Raw genomic sequence first — 15,442 nt, 5'->3', positions numbered from 1 at the left:
CAATTCCTAAAACCTTTTTTTTATTTTCTTTTGTATTTCTTTAACACACAACGTCGGACCCACCAAACGGCTGTCCTAAGTGAGGGTAGACGACTACTTTAGATTAAAAAGTGGTGGTAAAACTGCAAACCCTAAAAAGTGAGGGTAAAACGGCAATTGGCTTTCAAAATGAGGGCACATATGCAATTGTCCCTTGCTAATAACGAATTAATTAGGCCTAATAAATTCGTCTCGCGGTTTACTGATGAATTTTGTAATTAGTTTTTTATTACTGCCCGAATACCCCATGTGACACTCTATATAATACCCGATGTGACACGCCAAAACTTTACACCCCTGAATCTAAACCCCCTTGGCCCCTTTGGAGATAGAGTCCGATAAAGATTTAATTAAAACGAGAAAGCGTATAATTATTATAAATTTTTAAAAATTGATTTATTTAATATTTTAAAGCAACTTTTATATATAAAGTTTTCACATTTAGCCGTTTAAAGACGCGCTAACGAAAACTAAGGTATAATACTAATCTGAAAAACAAGACATCGAGAATTTTAGTCATAAGTTTGCTTAGCAACACTTACTAACCGAATTAGTTCGAGCCATAGGTCTCAACTAACTAAATTGACTAAAATATAGCCTAATAGTTCAATAAACTCGAAAGATCCGATCTACAACAATAGACCCTGTACATCATCATCATGCTTCCCACCTCATTCGGGATGCAAGTGGACAGCCCTATTACCCGTATAAAATATGCTTGCTAATTCATTTTCTATATGATGATAAACTTTGAAAGAGAAAAAACTGGTAGTACGATATAAGCGTGTAAAAAAAAAATCACTTGCTCACCCCATTTGCATCCCTACACCTCACCTAGGCACACCACATACATGCGTACTCACGTAGCCGTGGCTACAACCTCCTCCTATGTCACCCCACCCTAACTAGGCGACTACTTCCTCTATTCTGGACGCCTGCCATCGCTCATTGCATGATGCCCTCGTTTGCACCGCATTGCCTCCTCCTCCACACCCCCCTCGCCCCTACACAAAACAACGCCCCGCATCATCCTCTTCCCAACACACCCCAAAACAAAGGGTGTCTTTTTCCTGTTATTTTTTTTTACATTTTAGACCTTTTTGTAAATTTATTTTTATACTTAAAATACTTATTCCGGAAATGGGTCCTTTTCGCTACGCTAATATCATAGGTGTCGTGGTCCAACAAGACGGCGCCAATGATATTAACATCATCCCCCTAGACTTCCTGTACATGCTAAGTCACTTATATGAAGGGGGGACGACACCAATATCATTGACGTCAAGAACCAATTGTAAAAAAAAAAAACTTGACATATTTATAATTTTTTTATTACAAATGAATCTTGTTTTTGAATTTATTTTTTTATTAATAGGTCCTCGACGCCGTTCCCCGTGACGCCAATATCGTTGACGCCATCTTGTTGGACCATAGCACCAATGATGTTGGTGTCGTGAAAATGGTTCATTACAAGAATAAGTTTTTTTTAGATCTGTTTGTAAAATAAGTTTTCACAAGAGATAAAAAAAGTGAAAAATCCGGTGCCATCTTCTCTAGTTTAGTTTGAGTAATTTTTTGATCTCCTGACAAATTGAAATATCTGAAACCATATCGTGTAGTCTTAGTAGTATTTGGCAATGCGCAATTCGATTTCCAATCTATCTATCTAAATAACCGAAAGTAGTAAACTTTCTTGCAAGATTACTGCGCCACGTCATTCATCAAATATGGACCGTCTGATATTTACTATAGATATTCCGGGCCGTTAGATCTTTTTGATTGGCGAACTATGTTTTTGATCCTTGAAGAAACTTATTTTACATCAAGGTCCTTCCACATCCTAGTAAAAAAAAATCACAATCTTATTTTGTCAGGCCTCCGCACGCTCCTCCGGTGAGGCCGAGGCATCTGCCGACTCCTCCAGCGCAAGCGCCGCACCTCCCTGTTGCTTCTCTACCGCCGCCTCCTCCTCTCCCTCCCTATAGTCCCTTCGTGAGCGCCACCTCGCCCAGCCCGCATCGCGACTCTGCCGGGACAACGCGCTCCGCCCCCAAATTCCACGCGCCGCCGAATTCCATGCGCTGCCGCACCGAATCCGAAGACGGCCGCCCTCTTTTCCCCATCCTGAAGCCTAGCCGCATGCTGCCTTTGCTCGCTGCCGTCGTGCCGCAGCGCTGCCTGGTTCTTCATGAGAGAGAGAGAGAGAGCGAGAGAGGAGGGAGGGAGGGAGGGAGAGGAGAGGTGCTCCTCCTTGGCGGCTCCCATTCCGTTTCGACAGCGCCGGAGCCTCCCTCATAGATGAAAATTCACCTTAAAATTATTGGATTGTTGGATTCTATTTTTATCTATCTATTTGCATATATGAAAATTGTATGTCGTATGCATATCATAAATCCACATTACTGGTTAACCTATTCATAAGCCCAAAAATAATAATGATTTCTTGCAACTGTGCTTTTGTAATAATAATCCTTTCCCAAATGCAGATGAGCAATGAATAAGAATTTGGGTCAATCAATTGCACACCTCAAAGAAGTTTTAAGGAGCTAGAAAGGATAATGAGGTTTTGGAGCCTCATTGCCATTTCTAACCCAGGTGCACAAAGTAAGTTGCTGGATTACTTCTCAGTTCTCACCATGTATGAAAAGGGTACCACATGAATAAATAAAATCTGGTGTATTTTCTAATGAAATCTTATTTGTGCAGCTGTAAAGACTAGGCAAGACTTGTGGCTAACAGGGCAATGAGAACCTGGAAGAAGGTAGTTCTACAATGTTATTCAATTGTGAATGGACTTAATAAATACTAAATATCAAACTTATCCTGCTCTAAGTAGTGATTTAGTATATATGATGTTAATCATGCATTGCAGCCTGCTTAGAAAGCATACGGATTTTAGGATTCGAGAGTGAGATAGACCATGGAAAATATAAGCATAGAAAGCATATATGAGAACTGATATACAACCATTTTTAATCATAAGCCACTACTACTGCTTTTTAGACAGTTTTGTGATGATGATACATTGGCACTTTATTAAAGAATTATAGTAATTTCATAATATTACGAAAAATAGTGGATAGATTTACAATGCCAAAATCAGACGCCCATACCTAATTCTAACCACAAAAATATTTTATTGGAGTTTTCAGAATTCAAAGCCAATAGGGTGCTTCCAAATGTTCAATCATGTCAGTTTTTCCCAGAAGGGCCTTATTGTTAATCATATTGTTCATGAACTTTTCAAAATGCTGAAATTAGATTAAGAATCACATCTTGCTAATAAAAGCAAGATTAGAGAAATATAAAACAACTTGATCATATTTTTCTTATCACTAGGTTATAATATTTCACACACTAACTCTTTCAAATAGTTCACGCATATTTCATCAATTGCAATGAATTATGGAACCATAATGGTCAATTATTTGAGTTTACTTTCCTAAAACATTCTTATGAGGTAAAGTAACTGAAGGCCAGACAGTTGACTAGATGAGGATCATCATTTTGGTAAGCCAGTAGGAAAAAAAAGGGAATATGGTAGCTTCTGACTTTTAGTGGGTACAACCAAATAAAAGACTTATGAATGTAAAATTGCGATAAATTATGTTAAACACGTAGTTGTTAAAATTATACCGTTTATTACATATAAAAAATAATTATGTTTGCATTCTAATTTAAATTTCTTAATAATTTTATTCTCTAATACAATCAAAGAAATATGTAAGCTAAACACTATAGAGGACGGTTATGGTCTCGCGAATGCTTGACTGCATAAGCTAGTTTTAGATGACTGGAATTCTTTAAAGACTTAACCAAAATCATCTGTTAGACCAATCACCAAACGTACACCCGCATTGCATGCACTGTTACTCTGCTAGCTAGGATGGGCTGGGCCAAGCAAATCGGGATGTAATACTGATTGCTCCAAATAATATTTTTTTAAAAATAATTAAATAAGATGCATGAAACGTTGGCTTTTAAATTGTCGATCAGATAGGCGACCAGAGACCACACATAGAAGTCATCGAGGAGCGCGAAACAGACTATTCAATTAACTTATACTCCCTCTGTTTCACAATATAAGACTTTCTAGCATTGTCCACATATATATAGATGTTAATGAATTTAAACACATACATATGTCTAGATTCATTAACATATAAATGAATGTAGGCAATGCTAGAAAGTCTTACATTATGAAACGGAGGAAGTAATAAGTAGAGAAAATAACACGATTGCTCCTAATCTATATTACCAATTTTGTTTAAAATTATTCTATGATTACTCATCCTATAAGAAAAGGCTTCTTTTAGCCTTCCATTGAGAAAGAACACTGCTACACATACTTAAAATAGAATATTACAAAACTTTTATAAATAATTAATGATCTTAACCATTGATTTAACTAGATAAGAGTCATAAAAAATCTAGAAGAACTCTCAACACTCTCAACATGACACGTATTAGTAAGAGTTTAGTAAGAAATTTTAGGTTTTGTTTGTCACAACTCTAGATTTCAAATCCACCTTGGATTTTAGTTTGTATGTTAAATTATAGTGGTTTAAAATTTTATATTTCATCTGAAATGAAAACAAAACGATTCATCCAAATATTATCAATGTAATCGTTGATAAAGTCCATGGATTTATGAAGCCAAGAATAATCAGCTCCAAAAATTTCTGAATTCGGTGTTGCACCAAATAAGGTATGTAAATCCATTTTTATTGACAAAGACTATGACCAAAATGTCTGTCATTATTAATAAGAAAATAGTATTAATATGTTTTTTTGACGGGAAAACAGTAGGAGAGGCTCCTACTGTGATATATTAAAGGAGTTTATGTACAAGAGTTTATATACAGGGGGCTGGAAATGTTACAAATTGTCAAGCCATGATTTCCAGAGTGGACGTTCATGCACTTTTATCCTATTCAAAAGTAGAATAAAATCTTCTCGGAAGCAGAATTTCCAGAGGTTGAAAGATGGCTAGATCGTTTCTGAAGATAAGATCGTTTCTTCGCTTCCAAATGTTTCAAAAAGCTATAGCAATGACTTCAATAAAGAAAGAGTGAGCAAAGTCTCTTTTAGCTGTGGTTACCATGTTCATGAATTCTCGAGTTGTGTGCCAACGGATATGAAGGAATGTCCAACATTGTACGGCGAAGGAGCAAGTGAAGAACAGGTGACTTACATTGAAATTCTTTCTGTGCATCAAGTCTTTTGTGTTAAGACGATCCATCATGAGGAGCCATAGGAAAACTTTTAGTTTCATAGTGCATTTGCTCTTCCAGATAAGAGTGAGAGGTATATCTGGTGTAATATGGGCAAAGAATAATGAGTACATTTTCTTTGCTTGGAAAGATGGGCAGCTCCATTTGTAATGCCAGTTGTCATCTGAGTTGTTCAAGCTCGTGTTCTGAAGGCTGGACTGCAGTAAATTCCAATCTTACATTGCTTGCGCAGAGAGGTAGGTGGAACAATTTTTGGAGGGATTGATCATTTAAGAATCCAAAAACCGAGATGTCTTCATTTCTAGAGAAAGAGAACAGGGTGGTGAACCTCTCTGCCAGTGAATTTCCAGTCCCATTCCAATCATCCTTCCAAAAAACAGTCGTGTCTCCACTATTGATTTTAGTTATTGTGATCGCTCTGAATAGGGGGATAAGTCTGAAAATGTCCTTCCACCAAAAAGATCATTTTTCTGTATGAGCATGTGGAGGTAGATCTGCATTGAGGTAATATTTTCTCCATATTAGTTTGACCCAAGGGAGATTGTGTTTGTTGTAGAATTTATCCAGGTGCTTTGTCAAGAGAGCAATGTTTTGGTATTCAAGATCTATAATCCCCAGACCACCTTTGTCTTTGGGTTTACAGACTAAGTTCCACGAAGCTAGAGACTGTGACTTTTCAGTGATATTTGATGATTTCCTCCATAAGCAGTGCCTTCTTGCCTTGTCAATGTGTGATATAACCTTTTTTGATAATCTGAGTGTGCACATGTAATATGTGGGAAATGAGGATAGGACCGAATTAACCAAAGTCAGACGTTGCCCATAAATGTGTACTCTGTATCCTAGTTTGGGTATTTCTTTTGGTGCTGTGGGTGTTTTCAATGTTTCATTGAGCTACACTCTTTTTTGATTATTAGACTGTAATAATTGGCTATAGCTCTTTCGAGCAAAGGCCGGGATATTTTTTTCCATTATCTAAAAAAAAACCAGAGTCAGACGTTGCCCATAATTAAGAAAGGTTCCGATGGGTGACATTCTTCTTTCCACTCTATCAAGCAAAGGAGCATAATCCACTATTTCTTGGCTTGGCATGTCCCATGGGTAGCCCCAGATAAGTGAAGGGTAGAGAACCAATTTGGCAGCCTAAAGTTCCAGCTAGGATCTGCAATTTCTCTTCATGATCAATGATGGGAATCATACATGATTTATGAAAGTTGACTTTTAGACCAGCGATTTGAGCAAAAAGTTGTAGAAGAGCTTTGAGACAGAAGATTACTAATCATCAGTTTCATGAATCAATTTGAAAGAGACACATACTGGTTTTCATGGACAATTTGTAAGATTACTAATTGAAGTCTATTCAGCCATGATCTTTGTCACAAATTTTAGAGAGGAGTTTTGAAGGGCAATTGGTCTGTAATCATTAGCCGACTCTGGATTTTGCTTTTTCAGAATGAGGGTGATGTACTGATGTTAGAGGTGTTTAGATTCTGGATAGAAATTTGTTCCTCGAAGAAACCCTTGGCTAGGTTATAGTAATCCTCTGAAATAATATCCCAACACTTTTGAAGGAAAAGGCCATTGAAGCCATCTATGCTAAGAGCTCTGTCTGTGGGCATTTTCTTGATGATGTTGTCCATCTCTTCTTTGGAGGGAGGAAGAGATAGGCTTTCCAAGTTGTCTGTTCTTTGAATCAGGGTTGAAAGGTCTATGAAGATCTCGAGTTCAGCAGAGGTACTCATTCTTTCTTTGTAGGTGTTGTACAGAATTGAAGCTTTGTCGACATGGGAGGTTACTGTGATGCTGTCATCTATGGAAAGATGATATATTTTGTTTCTTCGGTGACGATCAGTGGCTGAAGCTTGGAAGAATTTGATGTTCTCATCTCCAAATTTGACATATCGAATGGTACACCTTTTTTTTCCAGAATTCGTTTTTGTATCTCAACAGATTCAGGATGTGCAGCTTTATGATCTTTCTGAAGTTAAATTCCTGAATAAAGAGAGGTCTTTTCTCTTCCAGTAGATCTAGCTGTAAAAGTATCTCCTTGGAGTTAGATATGGTAGTATGAAGATTAGATAATCTTTTGCTCCAATATTTCAAACATCTTCGTAGATTCTTTCGCATTTAGGACAGTTGTAGGATTGGAGGGGATAGGCAGGTTCCAGTGATGAAAGACCACATCAGTGAATCCAGAAATATCAACCCAGAAGTTTCCAAATCTGAATATAGTTGATCTAGGGACAGAAGTTTCAACTTTGATAACACAAGGTGCATGGTCAGAGATGCACCTTGGTGTGTGGTATCTGATAGACCAGGATGGAGAAGTGAAAACCCAATCTAATTGCTGCTGGAGAGGCTGGTCTTGCATGTTGCTCCAGGTGATTCTGCCTTTGAGGGGTAACTCCACTAATCCAACATTACTGATTACCTCGTTGAAGATTAGGATATCATTCATATTCCCCCAGGACGATTTCTATTTTCCACAGATCTTATGAAATTAAAGTCCCCCATGAAGATCCATTTCTGATCAGGGTCCAGAACAATGTCATTCAACCAATTGATCACATACTATTAATATGTGATAGGTAGGAGGTATTTAAGGAATAAAACTTTATAGACCAATGATATATAACAGGGAAAAAATGAACTATATATTTTTGCACAAATTTTGAACACTGAAATCTTAATTTGTACTCCATCCATACCATTTTAAGCGCAACCATTAGTTTTCGTGTCTAACTTTAATCATTTGTCTTATTTGAATTTTTTTTTAAAAAAATAAAAACATAAGTCATGCATAAAGTACTATTCATGTTTTATCATCTACTCTATCCGTCCCAAAATATAAGCAATTTTCGGTGCATCTGACATATCGTAGGCCTATGAATCGCTCCGTGTCCAGATTCAGATTCATAGTCGTAGTATATGTCACGTCCACATAAAATCCTTTATATTTTTGTACGGGGGAGTAATAACAATAAAAATACTAATCTTCTCTACTTACTTTAAAAAATAAGAGGTGCTTCTGTCGTCCGGAAAGAAACCGGGCGAAAAAAGAAAAAAAAAACAAATCTGTTCGATCCAAAAAAAGGGCGAAACAAACGAAAAAATCTGCTGGCGAAAAAAAACAGGCGAAAAAAATAAAAATAAAAACCAAAACTGTCAGATCCAAAAAAAAGGCAAAAAAAAGGGGGAAAAACCGGGTAAAAAAAGAAAAAAAACAAATCTGTTCGATCCAAAAAAAGGGGCGAAAAAAGGGAAAAAAAATCTAAACGAATCCGACTCCGTCAACGCGGTAAAAAAAGGGCGAAAAAAAGGTGAAAAAAATCTAAATGAATCCAACTCTGTCGAAGCAGTAAAGAAAAGGGCGAAAAAAAAGAATTTGTCCGATTCCAAACAAAATCGAATCCTATTATATGTGACACGGTTTAAAAAAAATGCGACGTGGTAAAAAAATAAATCGAATCCGATTCCATCGACGCGGTAAAAAACAAGCGTAAATTTTTTTTTCTGTCCGATTCCAAAAAAAAAGTTGCAAAAAAAGGTTTTCCATTTCTCTTTCTCTATCTCCATCTGTATCTCTATCTCCATCTCTACTACTTTAAAAAATTAAAAGGTGTTTCCGTTGTCCGTCCGTGAAAAAGAGCATGAAAAAGAAATCAGGCGAAAAAAAATCGAATCCGATTATATTTGACGCGGTAAAAAAAAAATTAAAGACGTTTCCGACATCCGTAGTAACGAAAAAAGGGCGAAAAAACATGAAAAGAAAGGAAATTCCAATATCTATTTATACCTAATTAAAAAAAATTGTATGGCTTACGGGTTATAGTTTTCGTCCGTCAAAAAAAAAATTCCAACGCACGTGCGATCGACCCCGCTTCAATCCCTCTCCGATGGCAAAAAAGAAAAAGAAAAGAAAGAAAAAAAATAATGAGAGACCGCATTAAATTTGTACCTAAATCTCAAAGAAAACACTACTACAAGAATACAAGATCGGATTCAAGAACACTAAGAAAACACCGACGCCGGAAGGGGAGGGTGTCACCGTTGCTGTCGAACTGCCACCGCCGTCTCAGGGATGTCGATATGCCGGGCCGCCACCACATTGTTTTGAGACAGAGAGAGGAGGGAGGGGAAATGATTTTAGGGTTAGGGTTTGGGCTGTTGAACTTTTATATAGGTCGGGATCAATCTATCATATCGGACGGCTCTGGCTTCTCCTGCGTCAGGCCGAAGCCATTCCCAGGCTGCCCACACGGAGTAAGTTCACTTTAGGTTGCTTAAGTTGTTCCTCCCAGATTCTATTCCCAGGCCGCCCACATTAGTGGGCCGCCTCATGGACCGCGTGTATGCTCCGTATGGAACAAGTTCACTTTAGGTCCCTTCAGCTGAACTTTTTTTATTTTATTATGAATATATTTTCTTAAAGAGCTCATATCATATAGTACTAAACCTTAATCATATAATATTTTTATATTTGTTACTCCCTCCATCTACTTTTGATTCTACTTTTGATTGTCATATTTCATCTTGGCACATAAACCAAGGATAAGTAATTCTACTTATTATCTATTTAAACATGCTACTAGTCATTCCTCGTAAACAAGCGATTCATTAATATTTACATTTCTCAATACCTATGTAGCCAATCTTGTGTGGAAGAATGAAGAGTCATGCATTAAATCCGAGAAAGTCATTAAGATGATAGGTTATTGAATTGAAATATGCCTATCAAAAATAAATTTTTCAGATTTAGAAATATGACTATCAAAAGTAGATGGAGGGAGTATAATTTTAATTACCCGTCGCAACACATTGGCATTTTTTTCTATGTCAAAAAAAGGACCACGACATACGAGTGAGAGATATATGCCACACATACCCGCAGGCTCATGTTTAAATGAACTGGTAACAGATTTCCAATTGCAGGTCTAATTGTTTTATTTAGGTGATTAAATTTGTTTTCATTTATATAATTAGTTTGCTCTATTTAATCCTTTTGAAAATTGCTAAAATTTGAGAATAACTTTTCCTATTTCGTATTATATTTTTTTAGCTAATGGAATTAATGGAAAATTAATTATATATTTTTATCTTTTCGACCAAAGGTCACTGCAATTTCATTTTATTAATATTATTATTATGATTATGATTCCTTTATATTTTTTCCCACTAGTATGCATGATTAAAATTACCTTTACCCGTTGCAACGCACGGGCATCATTGCTAGTCATAAAATTTTTTTAAACCAGATAGATGATCAAAATTGGAGACGAAAACTCATGGCTGCACTTAAAATAGGATGGAGGGAGGACCTCGTGGAGCAGTAATTTCTTTTTAGATGAACTTGAATTTATTTTAGTCGCTTGCGAGTACACAGTCAGTGGCCTCCTCTCCTGCTGTCCACGTCAGATTCCAGAACCCTCCTTCCTCCTCTTCATTTCACCAATGGCATCAGAAACGCCGCCACCACTGGCCGCGGCGTCAACAAGGGTCGGCGCTATCACCCTCAGCTACATCCTCCGCCGCCTGGCCCCCGCTTGCCTGCCACCGCTGGCGCCGCGCCGGCGAGCGCTACTCCTCGGCTACTTCTTCCACCCGGCCGACACGCTTCGTACAGTGCCCCTAGTGGCGTCCAGGGTCACCCTCCAGACCTCCACCCCGCCGCCTTTGCCCCTGTAGATGCCGCCGCCTCCTCCCCGCGCCTCTCCCTTGACGGCTAAGGCGGCATCTCCGGCTTCACCATGTACGACGTCCACCTCGGTCTCGTGTTGCTCCTCCCAGCATCGCTCTCCTCCAGGATCCTCCCCCGCATCCTTGTCCTTGACCCTGGCTCCCGTCGCCACGAGCTGCTCCCGCAACCCCCGTGCGACGCGCTGTCGGACAACCGCTAGCGTGGCCGTCGGCGCTTCCTTGGCGCCGCCGTGCTCTCCCGCACGCCTACAACGAGCACCCGTGCGCCCACTAGGTATGGATCAGTTTCACCGTGAACCATGCCTGTACTACAACTGTATTGTAGCTAGGTGAGCTGCAGAAGTGTAGAGCTGTGCATGTGCTAGGGCCTCTAGTACTCCCTCCGTCCTTTTTTTTTTTTTTTTGAGGGAGTATGCGTTGGAACCACAATGTGACCATAAGAAGAGGCTATAAGGTCTTAGGGGGTGTTTGGAAACTAGGGACTAAATTTAGTCCCATAGGGACTTATGTTTTTGTGAGAGGGACTAAAGGTTAGCCCCACTTTAGCCCCTCCAACCAAACACCACCTTATAGTGACAATATACGGATTAAAATAGATGTCAGGAGGAGAAATTGACATGATTGATAAAAATTTTTTGAGATAATCCAAGAAATGCCATTGACAAGCGTCCAAGTCCCAGAAATGCCATCGACAAGTGTGAGTTCCATGAAATGCCATCGTACAAACGATTTTGTCCCAAAAATGCCATCGCCGTTAGGGTTCCGTCCATTTTGCGCTGTTAAATACACTGTTCATCCTATAGAACTTAACGGCACGGAGTGGACGGAACCCTAACGGCGATGGCATTTTTGGGACAAAGTTGTTTGTACGATGGCATTTCTTGGAACTCATACTTGTCGATGGCATTTCTGGGATTTGGATGCTTGTCAATGGCATTTCATGGATTATCTCATAAAAAAAAGTAATAGGATTGTACACTTGTGGGGCCATCTTAAAGTCTAATCTTGTTTCAAACATTGTGGCAATAACACTAAAAACAGTGGGACCAACCTTAATACTACTCCTTCCGTTCCATAATATAAGAGATTTTGACATTTAGCTTGCACTGTTTGACCACTCGTCTTATTAAAAAAATGTGCAAATATAAAAAACGAAAGTTGTGCTTAAACTACTTTGAATAATAAAGTAAGTCAAAAATAATAATAATTCTAAATTTTTTTGAATTTGACGAATGGTCAAACAGTGCAAACAAAATGTTAAAATCCCTTATATTAGGGGACCGAGGGAGTATCTATATGATCATAAACATTGGACATACGCATGAAGCTGACTGTAGCAGGACTGCAGGAATGCAGTTTCCAATTTGGTCAAAAGTGCAGCTTTTTACATTACTTGACCAGCAAGAGTTTGGCTGTGTATAGTTCACACCTAAGTTTGGAAATTTGGTTGAAATTGGTATGATGTGATAGAAAAGTTCTGTGTGTATGAAAGGTTTGATGTGATGAAAAGTTAGTAGTTTGGAAAAAAAAAACTTTGAAACTAAACAGGGTCTTTCTTGTGTTAGGGCTTTTACAATGCGTCGGCGTGGCATTCAAGCCTGAGCCACACACGTCGGCAAAACCAGCAAAATCCCATCCACGTCTGCAGCCGGGCCCAAGCAAAGCAAGACCGCGCGTCCAACTGAAGCAACCCGTTCTTGGGCGATTTTCAAGCCGCGCGACGGAGGGAGAAAGCCTCGCGGGCGCGCTGTGGGATGAGTGGCTTTCTCCCTCGTTTCCAGCGCGCGCCCTCGACTTCGCCATCCCGGAATCGCCCTCGCCCGCGCCTCGCCCTCGGCGTCGCCTTCTTTCCCGTGCCTCCAATCACAGACAGCATCTCTGCAAGAACAGTGGTAGCATGCATGATGCAAATCAAACATCAAATAAAAATCGCTAATTTCACTTCTGATTGTCATGCATGACTGGAGACTCTGTCCCAAAATTCTCCTCAAGACCAATTCTTGTATAGGCTACCGCAAGAACCAACCAAACAGGCCAAAACCACAAAATGCAAACCACACACCCACAAGCCAATAACCTCTCAAACTAACCTCGGTGTCGAGATCGGAGGACGGTGAGTAGTCGGCGGAGGGGGAGGAGGATGTCGGTGTTCGGCGGCGGGCAACGTCGCGCGGCGAGGAAGCTGGCCAGGGCGGAGAGGGAGAGGGCCCTGCTGGCGGCGTGACCGGCGGGGGAGGAGGAGGAGGAGTAGGGGGAGAGGAGGCGCGCGGGCGGGTGGCGGCAGCGGAGGAGGAGGCGCCAGCGCCGGGCAGCCGCAGCCTCGGCGGGAGCTGGTGGCGGCTCTGTTGCGACGTCGCTAGGTGAGTTCCTCGACATGGAGAGGCAACTCGCCACGTGCAGACTTCCTCTCATCCTCTGCGACGACGGCTCGGAGAAGGAGGCGGCGGCGGCTCAGAGCGGGAGGCGGCGGCGCTGTCGAGAATGGGAGGGTGTGCGGCGACAGAGGAGGCGATGCGTTCGGTCGTGACTCGCGAGCGAGAATAAGTCAAAGGGCAGAGACCACACCGATTTTGAGGGCACGCACGTATTTTCGCGTTCGCTGGAGAACTCGGCTATGTAAGCTTCGATCACGCCCACTGTGGGCTGAGTAGCCAAATGTGTGTAGCCAAATAAGGAATGGATCCGGTTTGAGGCCACATTGCACTGTGTAGCTTGTGGCTTTTGAAGTTCTTTAGTCTATTTGGCACCCCAGGCTCCACAAATTGAGGAGAAATTTAAGGATTTGCCATCAAATTCGCTAGCCTTTAAGCATTTGCCACTTAATCCATTAGCCTTTCAAAATTTACCATCGAGACTGCGAATTTCTTTATTTTGTGCCACTTTCTCCTCTTTTCCTCGTTTCTTTTTCTTTTTCTCGCGTTTTCTTTTCTCCCGATAGTTGTAGGACGGTATTGTCTCTGTCTTCCTGCGTACATATCGATTGGATCGAACCGATCCATCCTTCTGCTCGCTGTTCTTTTTCGCATCGCGCAGGGGAGACGCGAAGCTACGGCGTCGCACCGCCCATCACAGCTGTGAAAATTTCCAACAAAATTACAGCATATTGGATTCACCAATTTCTCATCTTGAACACACATGACATTTCTCAGAAACATATCCTTAAAAAAAATATGTACAACGTATACTCTTCCCTCACAGCACTAGTTCAAACAGAAGGGAGCGAAAATACATAGGACTAGCACAAATTGATTTCTTTGCAACAAATGTTCTCCAAAACTTGCTTTTTCCCCCGTAACAAGTCTTCTCCCATAATCCAATTAGGAGAAATTTTATGTTACAAATGAAAAGTGACCAGCGTCAGCGATGGGACTGGGTGCTTCTTTTTCACAGTGCTGCTGCCAGCGGTGGGCACCGGCATCAGCGGCGGGACGGTAGTGGCGTGGAGGCGCTCGGGGTTGGGTTGTCTATTGGCGGCGGCGGAAGGGGATGTGTGGCGGTGGCGGCGCTTGTTCGTCGGTGTCTGCTCCCTAATCTCAATCGATCTGTACGCAGAAGCCAGGGGCAATGCCGTCCTACAACTCTCGGGAGAAAAGAAAACGCGAGAAAAAGAAAGAGTAACGAGGAAAAGAGGAGAAAGTGGCACAAAATTAAGAAATTCGCAGTCTCGATGGTAAATTTTGAAAGGCTAATGAATTAAGTGGCAAATCCTTAAAGGCTAGCGAATTTAATGGCAAATCCTTAAATTTCTCCAAATTGAGTGATGCTTTGGCCTACTATGGCTGGCCAGTATGCTGTGCTGCCCTTGCCTCTGCTACCTTCATGGCAGAATGCCGCCCTGGCCCTGCTTTCTTTTTCTTTTCTTTTTTTTTTTTTGGCTGGGAGCTGAGGTAGTGAGCTGACTGTTGTAACTTGTAAGGCTCTTCACAGTGCGTCGACCTGGTGAGTTACCTTACCGCCAGGTCCTACCTGCGCAGATGTGTCACCTTCGCTCGTGCCTTCGCATAGCCGCTCGCACCTTATCTAAACCGCGAGTTCTTTCGCTGAATTGAGGGCGCGCGGCGTAGGAAACTCGAGGGACGCATGCGCTGTGGAGGTCGTTGCTCTGGAGTCGTTGTCCCATCGCACCGCAGCGGAGAACGAATCCCCAAAATCGCCCTCCCGCCCCGTCAGGCTCAGTGTGTGAGGTGCTCCCCGCCGGAGAAGTCCCAATTGAGGGCCGGCGCCATCGCCTTCTTCCTCCGCTCCGGCCCCTCTTCTTCCTCCAACTAGTCCACTCCGGAGACTCCAGATCGAGGAAGACCCAGCAGCGATCGCCAGGAGAGCTCGTGGTGGCGCGAGGCAGGGCCGGTGTCCGTGTAGAGGCGGTCCAGCCTCCCGTCGTCATCAAGCCCTGACGGCGGACGCTGTGGAGTCGAGCCCAGGCAACGGCAGCCCGCGTGGAGGAAGTCTGTCCGGCGGTGCGGATGGAGCCG

At 41.4% G+C, this 15,442-nt stretch overlaps 1 long non-coding RNA gene and 1 other non-coding gene across 2 annotated transcripts; one reads left to right on the top strand and one right to left on the bottom strand.

Annotated features, from left to right (window-relative positions):
- The first annotated feature begins 1,901 nt into the window (after positions 1-1,901).
- Positions 1,902-5,973, top strand: LOC9272619 (uncharacterized). The gene is made up of 3 exons (XR_001548589.3): positions 1,902-2,643; positions 2,746-2,800; positions 4,905-5,973. It is a non-coding gene; the product is annotated as an uncharacterized lncRNA (long non-coding RNA).
- Positions 5,974-12,286: 6,313 nt separating this feature from the next.
- LOC107277427 (uncharacterized) lies at positions 12,287-13,595 on the bottom strand. Its single transcript, XR_010735079.1, has 2 exons — positions 13,061-13,595; positions 12,287-12,848 (listed from the first exon to the last, which is right to left on the bottom strand). It is a non-coding gene; the product is annotated as an uncharacterized protein (transcript).
- Between the last annotated feature and the right edge of the window lie 1,847 nt (positions 13,596-15,442).

This window comes from Oryza sativa, chromosome 9 (genome assembly GCF_034140825.1).
Source record: "Oryza sativa Japonica Group chromosome 9, ASM3414082v1".
Taxonomy (NCBI): domain Eukaryota; kingdom Viridiplantae; phylum Streptophyta; class Magnoliopsida; order Poales; family Poaceae; genus Oryza; species Oryza sativa.
This window is presented reverse-complemented; position numbering and strand designations above follow the sequence as displayed.